This window comes from Mesoplodon mirus, assembly GCF_964341445.2.
Source record: "Mesoplodon mirus genome assembly, contig: HAP1_SCAFFOLD_477, whole genome shotgun sequence".
Lineage (NCBI taxonomy): Eukaryota > Metazoa > Chordata > Mammalia > Artiodactyla > Ziphiidae > Mesoplodon > Mesoplodon mirus.
In genome coordinates, this window is record NW_028295506.1 from 401,685 (window position 1) to 412,244 (window position 10,560).

General features: G+C 45.3%; 1 long non-coding RNA gene across 2 annotated transcripts; it reads right to left on the bottom strand.

Annotated features, from left to right (window-relative positions):
• Positions 1-763: 763 nt before the first annotated feature.
• LOC309797395 lies at positions 764-9,241 on the bottom strand. 2 transcript variants are annotated; one of them, XR_014292631.1, is made up of 5 exons: positions 8,932-9,241; positions 7,802-7,841; positions 6,864-7,097; positions 923-1,969; positions 764-826 (listed from the first exon to the last, which is right to left on the bottom strand). It is a non-coding gene; the product is annotated as an uncharacterized lncRNA (long non-coding RNA). The 2 variants fall into 2 exon arrangements; XR_014292632.1 differs by having other exon boundaries at positions 768-1,969.
• Positions 9,242-10,560: the final 1,319 nt, after the last annotated feature.

The following is a 10,560-nucleotide window of genomic DNA, read 5'->3' on the forward strand; positions in this document are numbered from 1 at the left end:
CGGCTGGGCCCGTTAGCCATGGCCGCTGAGCCTGTGCGTCCGGAGCCTGTGCTCCGCAACGGGAGAGGCCACAACAGTGAGAGGCCCGCGTACCGCAAAAAATAAGTAAGTAAATAAATAAATTTTAAAAAAGATAAAAGTCTCTAGTAGATAAATTTTATCAGAGCCTAGTATTAAGAGCTGTAGAGCCACAAGTTTCCCATGATACAGCCTTAGCAGAGGCTGTTAAGGCAGTGACAGAAAATTTGTACCGAGGGAAATAGCACAAGAGTTGGCCTACAATTCACGAAAATGATCCCTGCAGGCCTGAAGGAAATCAGCAAACTTTATAACAGCTTGTGTATTTGTATGCGGGATTGAGAATGAATTTAATTTTTTAATTTCTCTGAATTATCACATAAGATTCAGAAGATGCTCTCTCTGCCTAGAAGCCACACCACTGGGATAACTATGCCTACGGAGTTCCTTTGCCTACGACTCCTACTTGCTAACAGACTGGCAGCCTGGCCCCAGGGCCTGATCACTGCTCCCAGTGCAATGGTGGATATGGTGTCAACGGTTGCAAAACCAAAGCCCCTTACATCCTCTCCATGCCTCTGTCCCGCCCCCCACCCCACTCACCATTGATGTTCAGGAAGGGGAAGGTGTCCTGGATGGGAAGGTGGTGCTGGGACTGGTCCAGCTCATCTTCCTCATCTTCTTCATCCACATCATTATCTTTCTCATCCCAAGGATCAGATCCAGTGGATCCTACCCGAGAAACACACACACACACACACACAAAGGTCAAAAGTGAGGCGCTCACGTTGCACTGTCATCCCTGCAGCTGACCCACTGTTCAAGCTAGGCACTGCCAGCACAGAGGTGCCTTGGGTTCAGTGTGCACCCTCAATGCCAAAGAGTGGGAACCAAGGGTGTTCACCCCACTCCCAGCTCCTCCTACGGAGCCCCAGTGCAAGCTCTCATCCCCTCCCCTATCCAGGAGCTGCAGACCCTACTCCCTTCTCCTAGAAATCTTTTAATTCCTACTCTAAACCCCTTTCTACACATTAGCATCCCTTCTAAGGACCCAAGGAGCACAGCTTCTCTCCTTTATAAGCTTACTGTGAAGACAGACCCTTCCCTCATGGCAGAGCCTCACTAGATTCACTGGAGGTCAAGTCTAAATTATCTGGCGCTTAGTCCGAACTTGCTAAACATTGAGTAAATATAGGGATCAGGTGGTATTCTCCTAGGAAAAATACCATAGAAATTAAATGATCACTTGCCCATCATTTATAAAGAGAACTTAATAGCCTTCATAATGTCATGTCAATTGATTCTTAGAACAGCCTTTGAAATACGCAGGAAAGATGAGAACCCAGATTTTATAGTGGAAGAAGCTGAGGCTCAAAAGGTTGAATGACTTGATTCAATGTCCCACAAGTAGTGGAATGGAAAGACCGAGGTTTACAACTCAGACCTTCTAAGTTTTAATCCCTCCTTCTTCTAAACTACCTGGCCTCTCTTCTCAGTGTTGAGTCCCAAGAGAAGTTATTTTTTATAGGACTCAATACCCCCCCTCTTCTTTCTAATGCTTTACTGTTCCACTGGGTGGGCAGGAAGACTGTGCTGAGTTTATATCTTTTGTTCTCTGGGTTCTTTCTAGGGACAGGATTTCTTGCCTTATTTACCAGTCTTCAACTTTGTAAGCGAGGCGACTTTCAAGTCGACTATCGCTTTCAGGGTCCAGCCCGGAACCTGGCACACTGTCCACCTTCTCCCCAGCAGCTGGGGCCTCATCTGAGGCTGGGGGATGTCACACACTTGATATATCTTCACTGGGTTCATGGGCACCTCCTTGGTGCCGTCGTACATCAGGTTGAATTCCCTGCTCTTGTTGAGTGCACAGCGGAGCTGGGCCTTCCATTTAGCTGGGTCGGGGTCGTCCACCCCTTCCTGGTACTTCCCCTGTCTCCACAGCCCAGGCCTGAGGGACAGGAAACTGCAGTGAGTGCCTGCTTGTTGCCCAGAAACACTGGAAAGTGTGCCCGCCCTCCCTCATACAGACACAGATACACACAGCCCTGCCTGACCGCCCCATCACCCCAACTCCAATTTACAGAGGCTGCAGCAGAAAACACCACGCTGGGGACCAGGCAAGACAGGGCCTGGGAGAAATTAAGCCAAATGCAAATACAGTATTTTAAAAAGAGGAGCCTCATCTCAAGTGCTTGTGCCAGCATCATCTGTCAAGACTACAATTGCCTTAATGAAGGGTTGAAAATAAAGAAAAATCTGGAACAAGTATACACCAAAATACTAATGGTAATTCTTGGATAGCAAGATTTCAGGTAATTTTGTTTTGTTTTGTTGGCCTTATTTGTTTTTCACATGAATTGCTTATATAATAAGAAGAGAAAGGGAGGTGGCGTATGATATGAAGAATTTAGGCTTGCTGTTCACTCTCCCTTCAGTCTTTAATCTGATGCACAAATAACTGTTGAAACCAAGTACCTTTAGGAGGAGCAGCCCATACGAGGGCAGGGAGCACGCTCTGGGGGTTCAGCTGGCCTCAGTGCGAGGCTGAGGGCGTCAAGTCCTAATAAACTCACACCACCTGCCTTTCCCTGCTTCCTCAAACTCCCACACTGGGAACATTTTGCTGGGAACACCAGTGGCTGGTGGCCTGAGCCAAAACCAGTGTGGCCCCACCTCTCTGGTTTTCAATTTCCAGGTCTAATAGGCATTTATGTGTCTGTGCACGGGATATCAGCCCTCCCCCACTGTTAACGTATCTCAGATGTCTACACGTTCTTCAGGGCTGTGACGTATGTGCTGGTGCAGAAAAGGGGGATGTCTTTTGCAGAGGACTCCAGATCAAGAGAACGAGATGGACCGGCCAGACTGCTCCCACTGGACGTTAGGAAGATAAGGTGGCCACGTAGTTAGAATTCTGCAGGGGAACATAGTCTATATAGTCTATGGGTTTGCGGATCCACAACTTTTATTTTTTCAGTAATGCCAACCAAGCTCATAAGAGACTGATATATCATCCAGAATGCCAGTCTACTCGTTTTCAATGGGGAATAAAGCTGGTCAGTGACCAGCATGGTTAAGTCCAATAACCTGGACATAACCATGTATGATCTCAACCAGTAACTCCTGTATCTGGTTTCTAATGACAATTCCAAGAACGTAAGACCCACTCAACATTTAAATCCAAATTTTCAGATGACTCCAAAGCTAAATGGAAATGATTTGATATTGAACTCTAAATTTGCATTATCTAGACTATCTCTTACCCAGTTGGGTAACCCAGAATCGACACTAAAAGGCTCCTGCTTTCCCAAAAATCACAGGGCATAAAAATGAAAAGCACTGGAAAGGCAAGACCCCCAGTGAATTTGCAAAGCTGCTCTTGTGTCTTTTTCTTTTTGACCTTGAAGCCAGGAGAAATTCTAAAAATACAAATGTATTCATTTTTAAAACTTGACTTTACTGAATAGTGTTCAGATCCCCAAGCCTACAAAAATAATTTTATTTTTAAAAAAATGCTCCCTGCCCCAAAGGAGTTTACAATCCCTTAAAGGAGACAGATGAGTCAACAGATTAGCAATATAGATACTATGTGAACACCAGTAAAACTGCCTAATCCATAAAGAGCCGTGGGGGAGGTAGGGTTGGCCAAGTTTATCAGAATTTATGATTCTAGGGCTGAATCTTGAACATGGGTAGAAGTTAACCAGGTGAGAAGCGTGGCTCACGATACTCTAAGCAGAAGCAGCTTTATGGGCAAAGGCAGAGGCTGAAACGCACAGTGCTTAGGGGACCTACAAGCAGTTCAGCTTGCGTGGAGGCAGCAGGAGATGAAAGTCTGGGCTTGTAAGCAGGAGCCATGCCAAGGGGTTTGGACCTGATTCTTAGAACTCCGAGAACCACTGAGGGATTTAAGCAGGTTGTGATGGGATCAGATTTAAGTTTTAGAAAGAACCCTCTAGCTGCAGGGCTGAAGAGGGTTTGATGGGAGGCAAGGCACGAAGATACTACATAGTCTCTGCATGACCCATAGAATAGTGTCACTAGGGTCTGGACTGAGGAGGTGGCAGTGGGGATAGAGGACACAGGTCATGAGCCGTTAAAGACGTTGACTTGACAAAGCTTGAGGATGAACTGATGCCTTGAAGAAGGTGAGAGAGAAATCAAGGAGGATTCCCTGGTTTAGGGTTTGGGAGACTGGGTGGGTGGTGATGCTGGCCACTGAGATAGGAGCAGGTTTAGAAAGATGATTTCCCTTTGGAAATGTCGGATTTCAAGTGCCCGTGGAAGGCCTAGGGGAGAATGCCCAGCACGCCCAGGGCAGTTGTTTATCCCCACTCACCTCTCACATCACCTGAGGGACTCTCCCTGCCTGCCTCCAGCCTGGAAGAAGGTCCACCAGATTACTGACATCTCTGCCCTGTGGGCAAGGACCAATTTCTTTTCATTTCTGTATCCCTGCTCAGGCTTTAGCACACAGTAGGTCAATGTGTATTCGTTGAATTGCCTGAAATTTACAGAAATACACTTCTTGGGGAATGAATAAGGTGCTATTACAGATGGAAGACCAGAAAAACAGCTATGAGCAGAAGGCCAAGGAGACACTGCAGAAAGTGCCGGAGGAGAAAATGCGTGCAGAACAGCAACTGCAGAGCAAACAGGTGTGGGGATGCTCCATAATCCTTGGGGCTGGGAACCCTGGGGCAGTCTGGGTGGCAAGGGAGCCCGCTGCACAACTCCCTGGAACCCCCAAGGCACCACCCTCTCCTCTGATCTCCCTCAGCGGTGCCTGGCTCTGGCCGAGCACAAGTGTGAAGAGTGGAAGAGCCAGTACGAGAGCCACCCCCAGCAGGCAACTGTCCCCTACCCTGCCAGCCCAGTAATCATGAATGCCGTCTTCCTTCTCTTTTTTACAATGTGCTACATATGGATTTTTTTAAATGAGATTTAACCAGCTTTTAAACCTTTCTTCTTTCTAACAATATTAGCACTCTCTGACTCTCCAAATGCGCCTTTTAAAGTTGATTTAATTCATGGAAAAATCACCCTTCATACTTTCCCTTTCTTTTTTAAACCTCCCCATGGTAGTGTAATGTAGTAGAAGGAGATTTGGCCTGGGAGTTTGGACACCAGGGTTCTAGCTGCAGTAACCCACAGTTATACACGTTATATTATTAAAGAAAAAAGTAACTTACAGAAATGTATGAGGCCATTATGCACATACACACAAATATATATTCACTCATACATCCATAAAAAAGTAGTCTGGAAGGTTCTATAAAATGTTAAAGGTGTTCATCCCAGGGTGGAGGAGACATACGTTAACTATATTACCCTCTTACATTTTTACAGTAAATATATATTATTTTTATAATTTAAAAAACCAAACTTTTCATTTTTAAAAACCTAAAACATGAAAGAAAACTGGAAAACCAACAAAATTTAAAAAATCCCTAAGTCTGAGGCAACGATTTTTTTATCCGAGTACAAGTGATGAATGAAAATACTAAGAATGGTGTGTGACACCTTAAAGTACAGAAAAAAATACAGTAAGGCAAATAGGCATTAAGATAATAGAATATAAAAAGTTACCCAGATATATTCAGACAATGGACTACTATTCCAGTAGTAAAAAGAAATGAATGACTAATATGAACTACACGGATGAGTCACAACAACATGAGGAGCCAAAGAAGCCACGTGCAAAAGGGTACTTATTGTATGCTTCCATTCATATGAATTTCTAGAATAGGAAACACTAATACATAGTGAAAGCAAGCATGTCAGTGGTTGCCTGATGCCAGGCCTGGGAAACGGACTGTAAAAGGACAAGAAGGAACTTTTTGCAGGTATTGGAAGTGTTCTGTATCTTGACTTTGGCGATGACAATATAGATATACACATTTGTCAAAACTTATCAAATTACATACTTAAAATGGGTACAGCTTGTTGAATGTAATTCATACCTCAATAAAGTTGATTTTAAAGTTAAATTAAAAAGTCACCTATGGGGACTTCCCTGGTGGCACAGTGGTTAAGAATTTGCCTGTGAATGCAGGGGACGTGGTTTCAAGCCCTAGTCTGGGAAGATCCCACATGCCACCGAGCAACTAAGCCTGTGCGCCACTACAGAGCCTGTGCTCTAGAGCCCGTGAGCCACAACTACTGAGCCCGTGTGTCACAACTACTGAAGCCCACGTGCCTACAGCCCATGCTCCACAACAAGAGAAGCCACCACAGTGAGAAGCCGGCGCACTGCAACAAAGACACAACGCAGCCAAAAATAAATAAATTAATAATAATTAAAAAAAAAAAACAGTCACCTAGATGTCTGATTGAAACAGAGTTCCTTTCAGCTTTCAATCCCAGCTCTTCTCTGAAGCCTCCCCTCATTCACCCTGGCAGCATGGGACCACGCTGCATCTCTTTAACACCTTATATTTATCGGTTCCATTCAGATTTGATGCTTGAAAAGTTTTGTATATTTTATGTCTATCTTCCATTAAACTTGGTTCCTCTAAGGCAGGAACAATAATCTCTTTCATAAATTGAGACCATTACAAAAACAGAATTATGTTCCCTTTCCTCTCAATCAGGGGAATTTGAAGTAGGATTGATGAAATCCTAGAAATCATAAGCAAAACTGTCATTTCTGCATTTTTATGGCCAGAGGGTCCTGTGTTTTCATTAGATTCTTGAAGATATCACAGAGCCCAACCATGTTAAGAATCTCTGCTTTGAATCCATGTGCTTTCACCCAGCTCTATGGTACAAGGCACCCTGCCCCTGGGGCAATCTGTCTGTGGTCCCTGCAAAGATGATAAACCCACATCAAAGACACTTACTCTTCTGCATGTCAGTAGACTCTACCGCCATCTCTTCCTCCACAACGATGTCACTATCGCCATCTTCAAGATTCATTTCCGTCTCATCTAGAACACTTTCTTCTTCCTCTTCCTCCTCCTCATCTTCCTTGGAAACATCCTTTAATGTGGCAAGTAGTCTGTTGTAACCAGAAACTTGTTCTGGTTCACTCTGTGCTTCACTTTCAGAACTGGAAGTATCTATAAACTCTCTGACTAAAAGGAAAATGGGGATTTTAAAAACAAAAATTATATTGTTCTTGTTGCTACCCCACGACTATCATCAGGCCCACAGTGGAACGAAGTTCAGACTTTTCTAAATAAAAACTAGCTTTTCTGCAAATATGCAACCCTATCTATTCAACCAAACCTAGCACCAAATTTGTTTAAAACAGCTAATCTAGCTATGATTCTAGAAGCGCTTCCTCTTCTTTGAACTGCTAATGTTCCACATGGGAAGACAGCAAACTAAACACAGGGAGCTTTAGGTTATAAGGCGATCTAACCTATGTGTCAGACATCTGGCACCTTTAAAGGAGCAATAGGAAAACTTACAACAAAAAAGTGTACTTTATTTCTGAGTCTGTGGTAATGAAATAAGACCTTTGATGATTTTGCACTCTATTTTATGTTAAGCAGACATGACATTCCCTCTTAGGAGTCACCAAGAGCCCTCTGGTAAGCCTCCTTACCAGGTTCTAACAGGCTAATCTCTCAGGACAGTTTCATACTCTACACTATATTAGTTATCACAATGGCATTTTAACAGACATCTGCACTTAAAACTAAGCAATATTACTAAAATATAGCTTACATCTAAAATCAAAAAGAGTGGAAACGTAGCCAAACTTTACTACCATATATAATCTTAAAAGTAACAGTCCAGAATCTACTATCATAAAGAAGGTATAAAGCATTACCAGTTGACAAGTCTGTGCTTTTGCTTCCTTTCTGGAAACCCTGAGAAGAAACAGGCAATGTTAAACTTTAACTACTAGTATGTAGCAATTAGGAAAAGTCTAATGATACAACTTTAAATGAACATGGCAGACTATACCGTTATAAATACATTAATTACATCTATTGTCAAGTAAAAACTCCATATGCATTTGGACAGGTTTTGGAAGGATATGCCAAATAGATAATAAGAGACGAATGAAAAAGTCTAACAAGACCACATGACAAATACTACAGTCACACAGTAACAGGCTCGCATCCAAAAGATGGGAAATTTGGGCAAATAAAAGCCCTCGGGGTTCACCTTTTCTAGCAAATTTCTTAAGTAGACTATCCCTCTAACTGTTGAGAAAGCAGCCCAAAGGGGTGGGATGAGCACTAAGATCATAACTGAGAGTCTGGACACTTCTAGAGGAACCCACAACTACCCAAACATTAGTTTCCTCATGGTCATTGAATAGACAGGTGATGTCGAGGGTCCCAAGCAATTCTTTTTTTATTTTCTTTTAACTTATTTAATTTATTTATTTTTGCCTGCTATGGGTCTTCGTTGCTGCGCCCGGGCTTTCTCTAGTTGCGGCGAGAGGTGGCTTCTCTTGTTGCGGAGCAGGGGCTCTAGGCTCGCGGGCATCAGTAGTTGCACCACCCTGGCTCAGTAGTTGTGGCTCGCGGGCTTACTTGCACCGCGGCATGTGGGATCTTCCCGGACCAGGGCTCGAACCCCTGTCCCCTCCGTTGCCAGGCGGATTCTTAACCACTGGGCCACCAGGGAAGCCCCCAAGCAATTCTTTAAAAACATAGAAAACGAACACAAGCTTATAAAATCTCTGCCCAGTCGCCACACAGGAGGCGTGCCGTCTCGCATAAAACTACAGGCTCAACAAAGGGTAGGAAGACCGGTGAAGAATCCCATCTCAGGCGGGAAGCCGCCAGGATCCCCGGGCGAGCTAGGCCGGCGCTGGGGCAGCGTGGGACGCGGCGGGAGCTGCCCTGTCACTACCCCCGGGGCACCGGCGGACCAAACGCGGGGACACGCGGGCTCCCACCGGGAAAGGACGCCGGCAGCGCCGGGCCCAGCCTTGCCTCTCCATACCTGTCATAGAAGGGATGCTCCTCGCCGAAATCCCTTAGATGCTTCTTCTGCTTTTTAGTTAGGGAGTTGAGCAGCTGGCTCTGGCGCCGGCTCCGGCTCCCGCGTTTGCCCACGGGGAAGACGTCAAGTCACCCAACCTCCAAGAATCGCGTTTTTCACCTGGAAGTAGTCTCCTCAACCCACTCACGCGGGATTGCCAACGGCGCTTTACGGCGGAAGCAGGGTGCCATAAAGCAGACCCGCTTTACGTCGCGCTTGTACGACAGGCGTTAGAACTTCCTGTTTCCCATTCCGCCCCCTAGCGAGGCTCTTTGGAAGCACTGCACGCATGCGCAGCTTTTCTCTGAGCCCCGTAAGGCAGGCAGGCAGGGAGGCTTCGGGCTTCCCCAGGTGGGTAAATGGGTGGGTGTACTTTGTGCGTCTGTTTTGGCTGTGAGAATCAGCCTGCATAAACGTGTAGTAACTGAGATGGTTGAATGCAGTGCCTTTCTATTATGCCATAATACAAATACCAACTAACATTTAAGGCTGCCGGTGCATCTCCATTCATCCTCACAACAGTAAACAAAAAGGCCTTGTTAATAAGCCCGATATTGGAGATGAGAAAGCTGATGCTTACAGAAGGTTACATACACACTAGCAAGAGAGGAGATGGAAACCTAATTCCCTCTGATGCGACCACAGGCTCTTCCCACTAGGATCTGCCACATGCGTGTGCTACGTGAAGAATGAGGACGCAAGGCTGAGATTCCCGCCCTTACCCCACCCCCTCATTGCCTGAAAGTATCGCAAGGGCCCTTGGTAACACATCTGTTCTGGCATTTTTCATGTTATAAAAGCAAAAACACATCCAGAGAGGTGAAGTGACTTTCCTAAATCACCCGGAGAGTCGATGTTAGAGAAAGCAGTAAAACTCAATAAAGTGTCTCAAAACTGAATTGGGGCAAATTGGGATGGAAAACTTTTAAAGGGTAAGTAACTTTTCTATATCTGGGTCGTGGTGGTGGTTACACCTGGTATACAATTACCAAAATTAATCAAACTGTACCTTTGAAATTGGTACATTTTAATGCAAGTAAATAATAATCTCAATAAACAAAGAGGTAAAAACAGCGCAACTGGACTTAATACTCTAGAGACAGGCAGAGTGTGCAGGGATACTTAAAAACCACAGGATAGGGCTTCCCGGGTGGCGCAGTGGTTGAGAGTCCGCCTGCCGATGCGGGGGACACGGGTTCGTGCCCCAGGTCTGGGAAGATCCCACATGCCGCGGAGTGGCTAAGCCCGTGAGCCACGGCCGCTGAGCCTGCGCCTCCAGAGCCTGGGCTCCGCAACGGGAGAGGCCACAACAGTGAGAGGCCCGCGTACCGCAAAAACAAAAAAAAGAAGAAGAAGAAGAAGAAAAGAAGAGCTTAGAAGCTTTCCTTCAAATGCGCCCCTGCTATGATACCCTGAGCCATTTGAGATAAAACCTCAAGGTACACAGAAGACTTTGGGGACCAGTCTGATTCTTCCTTCTCCTATTACAGAGAAAGAGGAAAACATCCTTTTCTTTCCAAACATCCATCATCTCTCCCCCTCTCTACCTCCTGAAAGAGCTCCATTCCACATTCCACACTGTTTATTCTA